This window comes from Magnolia sinica, chromosome 18 (genome assembly GCF_029962835.1).
Source record: "Magnolia sinica isolate HGM2019 chromosome 18, MsV1, whole genome shotgun sequence".
NCBI lineage: Eukaryota > Viridiplantae > Streptophyta > Magnoliopsida > Magnoliales > Magnoliaceae > Magnolia > Magnolia sinica.
The window spans coordinates 52,248,780-52,260,092 of record NC_080590.1 but is presented as its reverse complement, the minus strand read 5'-3'; positions in this window follow the sequence as shown (position 1 = coordinate 52,260,092).

The following is an 11,313-nucleotide window of genomic DNA, read 5'->3' as shown; positions in this document are numbered from 1 at the left end:
AGGAAGACTGCGAAAGTCTATGGAACGGTACAGTCTAGGATACGGGGCTTACAGAATACTCCATACCACTCGCAGACAAGTGTGTAAGTTAAGATTTTCAATAGAAAAATTAAATACATTCTGGAGAAAACGGTTAACCCTGACCGTAAGGATTGGTCAATCCGTTTGACTGATGCTTTAAGGGCATACCATACAACTTTTAAGACCCCCATTGGAATGTCTCCCTTAAGACTTTTCTATGTGAAAGCTTGCCACTTGCTTGTAGAGTAGGAATATAGAGCCTATTGGGCTATCAAAAATCTGAACCAACGCTGGTGCACTGTGCAAACTACAGTTGAATGAACTTGAGGAAATCCAAAACGACATATATAAGAACTCAAGAATTTATAAGGACAGGATGAAGGTGTTCCACGATCGGAACATCTTTCGAAAATCATTCATAACCAATCAAAAAGTCCTTCTATATAATTCTTGGTTACACCTTTTTCCAGGTAAACTCTGATCTCAATGGACCAGTACTTTTACTGTTACTAATGTCTATCCACATGGGGCCATTGAGATAAAGAATGCAATGAATAGCCATGTTTTGAAGTGAACGGACATCATTTAAAGTCATTTGTTGAGCAATTTGACTCAGAGGATATCTCTATGCCTTTGACTGATCCTGTGTATCAGGATTGATCTCCTAGTCTGATGGAGGTGTAGTTAGCTTTTATTGTTTTAGTAGGATTTATGATTAGGATAGTTTGCTTTCAGTTTGTTTGAATCTTTATGCGAACCCATCTTCACATTGAGAACCTTGGAAAAGCTTCAATCTCCTTTCTTCAGGTACTACCTTTCCATCACTTCTCATTTCTTTTCATTGTCTCATATACATTGCATGCTTTTATATATATACATATATATATATATATATAGATATATATTACATTGAGGACAATATCGATTTTAGGTTGGGAGGGTGGATTAGGTAAACTAATCAGTGTTTTCTTAGTTCTGAGCAATTTTTTTTTTAAAAAAAAATTTCAATGTTTCAAGTTGAAATCTGTCTAGGAAATGATAAATTGTGTATATAAATAATGTTTTGAGTATGATGATAAATTGAGATTGAATTTTGAATTGTTGGAGTTTGATCAACTAAGTAGTCTATCACCTACAGTTCTTACATTCAATTAATTAAGAGGAAGTTTGAATATCATGTTAATCAAAGTCACAAGACACGTTCAAGTTGCTTTCTATGAATTATGCTAGAATTTCTGATTGTTAGTATGTGAAGCATTGATAGATGATTGTGAATTAAGTCTGGAGAATTTTATCCACCTTAAAAGATTAAAGGAACCAGTTAAAAAAAATGGTGAGATCAACAAAAAGGTCGTATATGATGAAAAGACTGTAAAAGAATGGAAAGTCTGAAAAGAATGAATAAATAAAAAGAAACCGTCGATATAAAATCAAAAACTGAAAAAAGAAGAAAAATTGATAAGTTCAGAATCAATACTTGATTATTCAATTAATCTTGGGTGATGATCATGACTAATATTATGTGATGATAGTATACTTTTATGGAAAGTAAATTGAAATTCACTAAGCACATTAGGAAAACTTGATATATGAACTTATGCTCTAGATTGATTGATGAAGAATCTATTTGATTGATTGTTCGTTTGATTCAGCTTTAGGTTTATAAATTTTCACTCTCGCTTCGTTGGATTATACCCATTCATACTTGTTTACACAAATGACTGTTTTCTTGAAGAACTTTGAACATTAAGAATTGATGATCACTTCATGCATATTTTGCTCGGGACTAGCAAAATGTTGGTTGGGGGGTGTGTTGAGTATGAAATATTACATATTTCTCCCTATTTATACCATGGTTTTATAAACATGATAGTGCTTAATTGATTTAATTATGCATGTTTTCATGTGCGAGGTGATTTTGAGAGCTTAAGGTGAAATTGATGCCTGAAGGAAGATTTATGCTCAAAAGATTACTAAATAAAAATTTAGAGATTTAGAAGTCATTAATGAAGAATTCACATGCTAAAGATGCAAGAAAACCAATTGAGGAATGAAGAGAATCAAAGATTTGAAGTGAAGAAAATGAATCCTAAAATTGTTCTGAAAACAAACATATTTCTGAAATTGTCCTGAAAAAGTATATTCTAAAACTTGGAGTCTATTTAAGTTGTGCAGAGTGAAGTACATTTTGAAAAACTACACAGAGTGAAGTTTAATTTAGCAAACTGCGGAAAGTGTGTAAATTTGAGGCAATTTCTAGATTTTTTCAACTAGGTGCAAAAGTTGGAGTTCCACAACTATAAATAAGACCCCCTAGGATGTCTCAAAGCATCTTCTAGAGTTTAGAAAGGTCTCAAGGAGCATAGCATAAGGGTGGAGCAGCTACTAAAGATTTTTTCTTCTTCCCTAGTTTATTTTTCATGCTTTGTTTAAGAGATTTGGTTTCAATCATGTTTATGTTGGCTAAACTTCTTAGCTAGGGCTAAGAGGTGAAGCTTGTAGTGTGTTGGGATAATCCCATTGTTCACCATCGTCTCTTGGGCATGGTAGGATGATGGAATCCATTCCAATCTTCAAATTCTCCTCCATTGAGAATAAGGTCAATGAAAAGTTTAGATTTGATTTAAATTGCTTTATCTTCCAATTGGATAAGATAGGACTCCAATTCCAATTGTGTTTATTGTATCAATCAAGGTAGCATCTTAATAGCTACAAGTGGATCCTTGAAATCCTAGTTCCCACCTTTAATTGATAGTTTAAACATTATTCACAATTACTCTCTTTGATTCCAGAATTTAGATTTAGATCTTCTTATAGTTCTAGCTCTAGTTCTTTTTAGAATACGTACAAGTTCAGTCCCTGTGGATTCGACCTCTTTCTCACGAGTTATTATTACATCGCAACCCTACACTTGGGGTTGTGAACAGAAATCCACTTCAGCCATCCATTTTGGAAGATCATGTTAACACATGAGACCAAAAATTAAGTTGATCTGAAACTCAAATGGGCCACATGAATTGAAACAGTGGAAAGGGGTTGCCTATCGTTCAAACCTTTCTAGGCTCCACCTTGATGTTTATATGCAATCCAAACCATTTATAAAGTGGCATAACTATTCATAAGGTCATTACCACTAAGATGAATTAGAAGAACCAAATTACTAGCCTGATCCAAAGCTTCTACAGCCCCACAAATGTTTAACCATGGGCATACAATCTCCACTATTTTCTATTGTGTGGCCCACTTGAACTTTGAATTTACATCATTTTTGAGCTCGTGTCATAAAATGATTTGGAACAATATGTGAATGGAGTGGGTTTCTCACAAACACTATAGTGGGCCCATAGAGTTTACCTAGTACGCTTGTGCAATACGCAATTTGAATCCCTATCACATTATGCCATGACAGGCACTAGGCTCAACACGTATGGGCATTTTCATCCCTTTAACTTTCTAATTATCGTTAGAGGGCAAAGAAAAATAGTAAGGCTTTGTAAAGGGAAACCTATCACACCCCAAACCGGGCTCAAAAAATTCTCGATTGCTGAATCCGACACCGACAACCTCCGTAGTACCCCATTCTTGGATCCTGCCACCCATATACTAGGTTCGATCCTGGGATCCTACAAGGAGGATTTTCAATATGAATTTATTTCGTAACAAGCATAACCATAAGCATAACCCACGAACAATATCCAAGACACCATCACAAAATTCACTATGATCAAAAGCTTTAAGGTACAATGCGCATAAAGGGAAATACAATATCGATAATTAAAAAGCTCTAGAAGCTTTGCGACACGCTCTTGCTCTTGCTCAGCTACGGTCTAGCTTCACCTGCACACATCAATCGTGCATAACCTTATAGAAAGCTTAGGGAGTGGTGAAAGTGTGTGCACAATATAAGCGCGTTAAAAATACAATATCAGAGTAATGTAGAATATACTGCCGAATCTATGAATATTATCAGCCGTACTAAGGTAATGCAATGCAAGGCATGAATGCTATCGGCCCTATCAAGGCCATGTGATGTGAGATGTAACTCAAGCATACTAGTCCTCATTCGAATCCACACATCAATGTAGCTCATCACTAGAACATCAAATATCAATACAGTTCTCACGTTGGACAATCACCAGGTTTTAGTACACTCCAAATGACATTGCCCGTTTCCCAAGCACGCAGTCTAAGTGAGCGTAAGAAACTTCACTATCTGCCTGGCCAATAGTCTGCCAATACCTATCCGCACGTCGATAGCGGATCCATTTATGAGCTGGTCATACTCAGTCTAGTAATGCCCCTACCCTGGGTGGGTAAGGCCACACCCCCTTCCAACTGACCATGACATAGTGAGAGATGCGGCCTCCTGGTATTCGGCCCTCGTGCGCTCATGTATCCACTCAATCTCGATGTTGGATTGTCTTCCGGTACTATCAGGTTTAAGAATTTTCACCCAGGGACATCTATGGTACCCCGATGCTAATAATAGTATTTTAGATATCCAATCTTACCATCCACGATATGCCTGTGGAGGCTACGGCCCTGATGTCTCTAGGGCGTACAGTAATCATGTCACATAGATGCAAGAAGCATGAATCACACTCTCCAATCATGTAGCAATCTTGCACGTACCGCGCACTCATGTGGGCAACTCTTATCAGTGAGTCCCATATGATGCGTACGGGCATGAATTATGGAGTTATATTAAACATGTTATATGGTGATAAACTATCTTCATAATGAAGATGGGCCTAAATGGCCTACACACAACAAGTATGGGCTTAACAATGGGCCCAAGGGAGAGTTACAATGCGAACATTTAACTATCATTGCTCTTACAATATGGACGTTAAACCATCATTGCTCCCAAGGCATGGCCCGCCATAAACATCACTACATACATCATGGTAGAATCACACATTGCAATGGACCTCAGATATATCACATTCGGCCTTATACAAAGGCCTCACATACATCTCACATGGGTCGCACCAATGGGCCTCATACACATCATATTGGGCCTCATCAAATGGCTGCAATTGCATCAAGGTGGGCCTTAACAGATGGGCTACAAATACATCAAAATGGGCCTCATGGATGGGCCATAAATACATCAAGGTGGGCCTCATGGATGGGCCATAAATGCTTCAAGATGGGCCTCATGGATGGGCCATAAATACATCATATTAAGGTGGGCCCTACACATTTCAAATGGGTCCTACCAGATGGACAGCTAGGATTAAACACGTACATCGTGTAAGGGCCACGTGAATGGATAGTATGAATATACAACACATCACAAGGTGGACCCACACGTGTCCAGAAATCAGATGGGCGGCGTGGATAATAAATACATTATAGTGCACCCCACATACAATCGTCCAGATTTGGACGGTGTGGATACAGAATACATACATAAAGGTGGGCCGCTACAACTGCTGAACAAATGGTCCAACAGCGTTCCACCCATTTGAACGGTGTGGATCAACGCATACATTATGGGGTGGCCCACACAACATCGTCTAGATGGATGGTGTGCATAACACAACACATACATCATGGGATGGGACCCACAGAACTTGTTGATGTCAGATACAACAGCTATCCAGCTGCTGGACTAGTGGGCTACTGACCCAGCGTCCAGCAAATGGACGACACAGATATAACGCATATATCATGGTAGGGACCCATTCGACAGGAGTTTCCACCATCCAACCTGTCTGAACGGTGTGGATATAACATTGCATTATGGTGAGATCCACTGCACAGACAGTGTAGATACCCCAATACATCATGGTGGGCCATTGCACGGATAGTGCAGATACAACACTGGGTCATGGTGGGCCACACACCTCAGCATCACCAAAAAAAATGAAAGAGAGAGAGAGAGAGGGAGAACGTGATGGAGGGGAGGGGCTCCGCCACTTTGGGCCCTCCCTTTCTTACAATGTATACAACAAATGGGTCCGACCATAAGTGGGCCATCAAATCATATAAATTCATAATGGAAGTCCTAGATCACCCACCAATTGGCCTTCTTCTTTAGCTTCTTGGAATGCTAATCTCCTAATTAAGCTCTTTCTTTGACGGAGGATAATGAAATTTGGATGGTTAGATTGGGGGGGGGGGGGGAAGAAGTGGGCCACTCTTAGCTCTTTGGAATGGTTTGGACGTTGGTTTCTTGGTTGCTTGAGAAATGGTTTGAGAAAGAGAGAGAGAGACATGTTGTAAGAGTGAGTGATGGGTGAAAAGGTGATGGAGTGATGGTTGATAGGTGTAAGGAAGGGATGGGTGGAGAGAGAGAGTTGACTTTGGAAATGAGAGAGGTATGGGTGTTGTAAGGGGAGTGATGGGATGTGTACTTGACTTGAGGTGATTGATTGATGTGATGGGTTGTAGAGATTCTCTCAGAATTCGCAACATACAGCATTTTTTCTCGAAATAAACACGGGCCCACAACTCCTAGCGTGGTATCGCATCGACACATGAGACGTGGCGTTAGAACCGCGGCGAGGGCGCGGTCGCTAGGGTACAAGTTTCAAGTCAAGCCGACTCAAATCTTTGGGATGCAACTTAGGGTCGCGCTCAAACACTGATTACAGGTCACGGGTTACCGGACTTCGACCGGGAGGACCGCAGAAGCCTATGGAACGGTACAGTCTAGGATACGGGCCTTACAAAAACAATGACGTAGAAATGTCACACCATGAGGCCATTTTGGTCAAAATCTCATATTAAATGTGTTTTTACTAGAAGCATGATTACAACCATAGACAACTTCTATGGTAAGTGACATTCTACTTGCATTTTTCACATTCTAAAGCTAATATCAATCAAGAACTAAAGAACAAATCACTTATAGGAGCTTGTACCACAATGGCTGATATAGTGCATTTAAGGCATTGTATCCATTATTTACATTTTTAATCTCCTCCATTTAAATGCATCCAAGGACTTAAAATGGTTGGCACCATTCCTTATGGTGCAAGCGACTGTAGGTGATAAACTCTTCACTCATAGCTTATCCTAACCCTAATTTTTCCCATAATATAGTACAAAAGCTAAAGTTTTTCACCCCAATCTCTCTCTCTCTCTCATTCTTTCGACTGCCACCTATAAATAGCGGTATTCAACTACTCAATCCCATTGTCGGCAGTAGTGGCACTTAGCCATGTAATAGTGGTCACACACCACTACTCCATTGTTGTTTTATTGTCAATACTTCTCCTGGGATATATGAGCTCCCTACTTCTTGACATAAAATTTTGTTGTGGTTATCTTATCAATTTCATCATGGTGTTATTAGTCATTTGTATTGCCATTTCGTTGAAGGATTAACAATACTACAACGGACACCCTTGATTATCCTAACTCAGGTATCACCACTTTAAGCTTGATGGTTGCAACTACTTAATGTGGTTCTAGTTTATCAAAATGTATCTCGACGGAACGAAGAAATTATAAAATGTAAATGGAAATAAGACCGAACTACTTAAAGATGACCCGTCACATAAAGTTTGGAACAACAACAACTTCCTTGTTATGGTTAGTTACTTCATTATATGTAGTTGGAGATTGGTGGCCCATTAAAGTCAGACAAAATGGCCATGCAGGTTTAAGATACTATTGTAAAGATGTACTTTTATCGTGATGACCTAACTTGTACATATTAGCTTCATCATGGGATCACAAACATGCATCAAAGTGATATATTTGTTAAGGTATATTATGTAATGACTAGGGGTTTTGTAAGCCTTTGTGTACATTTGTGCATGTATACTTGCATTCATTCAAGCATATATGTATAGATCCATCTATTCACTTATGCATCCATCAATTTGCACAAATTTGTAACAATTGATATGCATGGTCGATCTATTTAATGTGAATCTGATTTATGTAATTATGAATTATATGATTGTGTGTGCGTGCATGTGTATGTACATATACACGTGCACTCTCGCCACTCACAATCACAAGACCACCCATTCATCCATAATTTAACTGGTGATCATACACTAAAACTTATCCGATTGTGACCCACAACTCATGTATCAAAACCACTCAATTAGGACATTTTAATTACATTAGAAATCTTCGTAAATAAGATTTCCCACCTGTACTTAGTATGTCGATTCTAAACCATCTATTCTTGAGATCAATTCGCCTCCGTTTGACCCCATGATCACCATTGTAGACTTACAACACTAATTACCATTGAGCACATCTTTTAGATTTGTACCTTCAGTTATGTGATAACATGCTTAAATTGTTAAAAAATGATCATATAGAAAATGAACCAATTTAAATCCTAAGTTTATGAAACTTATTCTATTAAAATTAAGTTTTACAAGAATTAAAATAAATTTATTTAGATTAGATTATAATATAATTAAATTTTGAATCTTTAAAAATTAAATTGTTAAATTATAACTTGTATTAAAATCTTAACCTGATAAAGAATTGTGTACAATGTTCTAAGAGTAAGAAGGATGTGTGGTTGCAATGAATTTAATGTTTCATATCTTTAAAACTATGTGTGGTTACGATGAATTTAGTGTTTCGTATCTCTAAAAGGATATATGGCTACAATGAATGTTGTTAGTGATTATATTTAAAGCACACTTAGTGTTGTTAAATTTCGTAGTTCCGGATGGATCACAAGCACACTCTAGTATTCTTCGGCAACTCATGAAGATCACTTAAAGATAGACTCGACATCTCAAGATCGGCTCAACATCTCGAGCGTTAAAGACTTTATATGGTTTAAGACTAAAGCACTTTTTATGTGTCAACCATCAGGTGGTATAACCTTATAATAACACTAGGTTAGGTGTTTATAAATCTTGATCATAAATATAATATGCATAATATAAATTCTCTGAAGTTCGGCTAGCCTAACTTTTAGTTAGGTTAGCCTAACCAAATTCGGCCAGCCTAACAATATTTGGTCAAGTATAAAACAACATTCAGAAAATTTCTTGCAAGTTCTGCCAGCCTAACTTTAAGTTCGACTAGCCTAACTTCTAGTTCACCCAATCTAACTTTGGGTTCGACCAGCCTGTAAGTTCGCAGGTCAAGTTTCCAACAATGTATTTCTTCATAATTCAGGGAGATTCGGCTAGCCAAGTTTTTAAAAGATCTTATCCCACAAAATTTGAGAGTTGTTGGAACGCAATCATTGGAATTCGACCAGCCGAACAAAAAGTCAGGCCAAACGAATTTCCAAATCCTTTGGCTATAAATAGAGGTCTTCTCTTATTCATTCAACACATGAAAATTTATGAGAAACCTCCTCAAAGTTAGAGAGAAAGCCAGGCCCTCCTTAAGTTATTTATGCTGTAATTCTAATATTCTATTAGCCTATTTTATTCTCTTTCTCAAGTTAGATTTAATTATTTTTAAGAGAGTTATCTAAACTCTACTTGAGATTTAGATAATAAAATTTATAGCAATTAGGGTTTTTTTATATATATAAATATTAAAAACACATTAGATCCCTATATATATATTTTTTGGGTTAAACTCATACATGGTTCATCAATATCCCAAGAAAGAAGATCGTTGCAATCAAGCTACAGTAATGTCTTTGACTCGCCATTTGAAGATAAGTACTGTATTTACATTCATTTCATTTTGGATTTTTTTTAAATGGCTCAGAAATCTTAGCGAATTGTTTTGTGGTGATTCTGTGAAAATCACAAAGTGTGTTTTGTTGTGATAACCTGTGAAAATCACAAGAACTGTATAAGGTTGTTAAGGTGGCCATATGAAAACCTTAAAATAGAAAAAACTAAAATTACAAGGGTAATAATTTTGAGAGTTGAGTAGGTGTGGGTTTAAGCTTCGAACCACTATAACTCTTCTGTACATTGTGGTGATTGTTTTAATTCTTTATATGTTTTCCTTGTAATTGATTAGCTTTTGATAAGTTTGATATTTTGATTTCAAAGACGTCGTGAAATAAGGTTGTCCTGCCTAAATCTTTTAGGAGAAGGTTTTCCTACAAACTATTTGATATCAAGAATTCAATACTCTAAGCAATTGAGTATAATTGTTTTATTATTTAGTATTATATCGAAATATTTTATAGTCCTATTCACATCCCCAGGACTTCTATAGCTCGTACTTTCAAATTTAGATTTTTATATCTCTAAACAGAATGTTGACTGTGAGATTGCATTCATATCATATGCATATTATCATTGAATGAAGATTGAGATTGAGATCACAGGTACACTGCCTTGGGTTTCCTTAAATGACGTGCATGGTGCTTTGCCTTAGGTTTCCCTAAAAGTAATACAAGTGTTCTGCCTTGGGTTTCCTAAAATGACGTGTATAATGCTCTGCCCTAAGTCCCTTAGAAGTAATACAGGTGCTCTTCCTTTGGACAAAAAGGATCATGATGATCTGTCTTAAAATAGTCTTCAAATAACGTGCATGATGCTCTTCTCTAAATATTCCTAAAATGAACATAGTGCACTGCCCTGCTTTCCTTAAAAGTATACATAGACAAGACGTTACGTTCATTTAAGTTATTCAAGGAACACATTGCATGAATAACATCTCTTCAATTGATTATTTTAATTTATGATCTTACTTCTCTATGCTTTAATTTGATTATATTTTATTGTTTATATAAATCTACAAATTTTAAAATTTGGTAAGGATATAATCCCATTGACCATGTAAACTCAACCCATCTTGATAATATATAGGACAGAGAGTTTAATTAAGGAGCAAAGCGGAGTGGAGATTTAGTCATATGTCTAGCTAGCTATAGTTATCTTTTCTAATTGTACTTAATAAAAAATATTTAGTGAAAGAGTGGATGAGATTTCAGTAACATTTTATTTTTAAAAATATATTTTATGATAGTATGTAATGTTATTGTGTAGTATTCATGACATTATGGTTGTTAATGCTTGAATTATAAATCATGACCTAGGATATAAGATCGGTGTTTGACCAACCCAAGTGTCAAATTTTGGGATGTGACATATTATGTCTCCATTAGTCAGCCTTGAAAATAACTCGATCATTATATGCTTATAGTTGTTATTCCTTAAAAATGTTAAAATTTTGGTTAAAAAAATAAAATATTTGAAAATTTCATTTTCCCACCAAAACGATGTTGAAATTTTCAAATGAAAAGTGTGGTTTTTTTCTTTAGTCCCACATTGAAAAGGAGGAAAGATATTTTATGCTTTATATGTGGAGGTGTGTGTAGTATTCTTACTTGGAGATTTGGAGGTTAAGATACTCGAGTTGGAACGCATGCACGCACGCGCG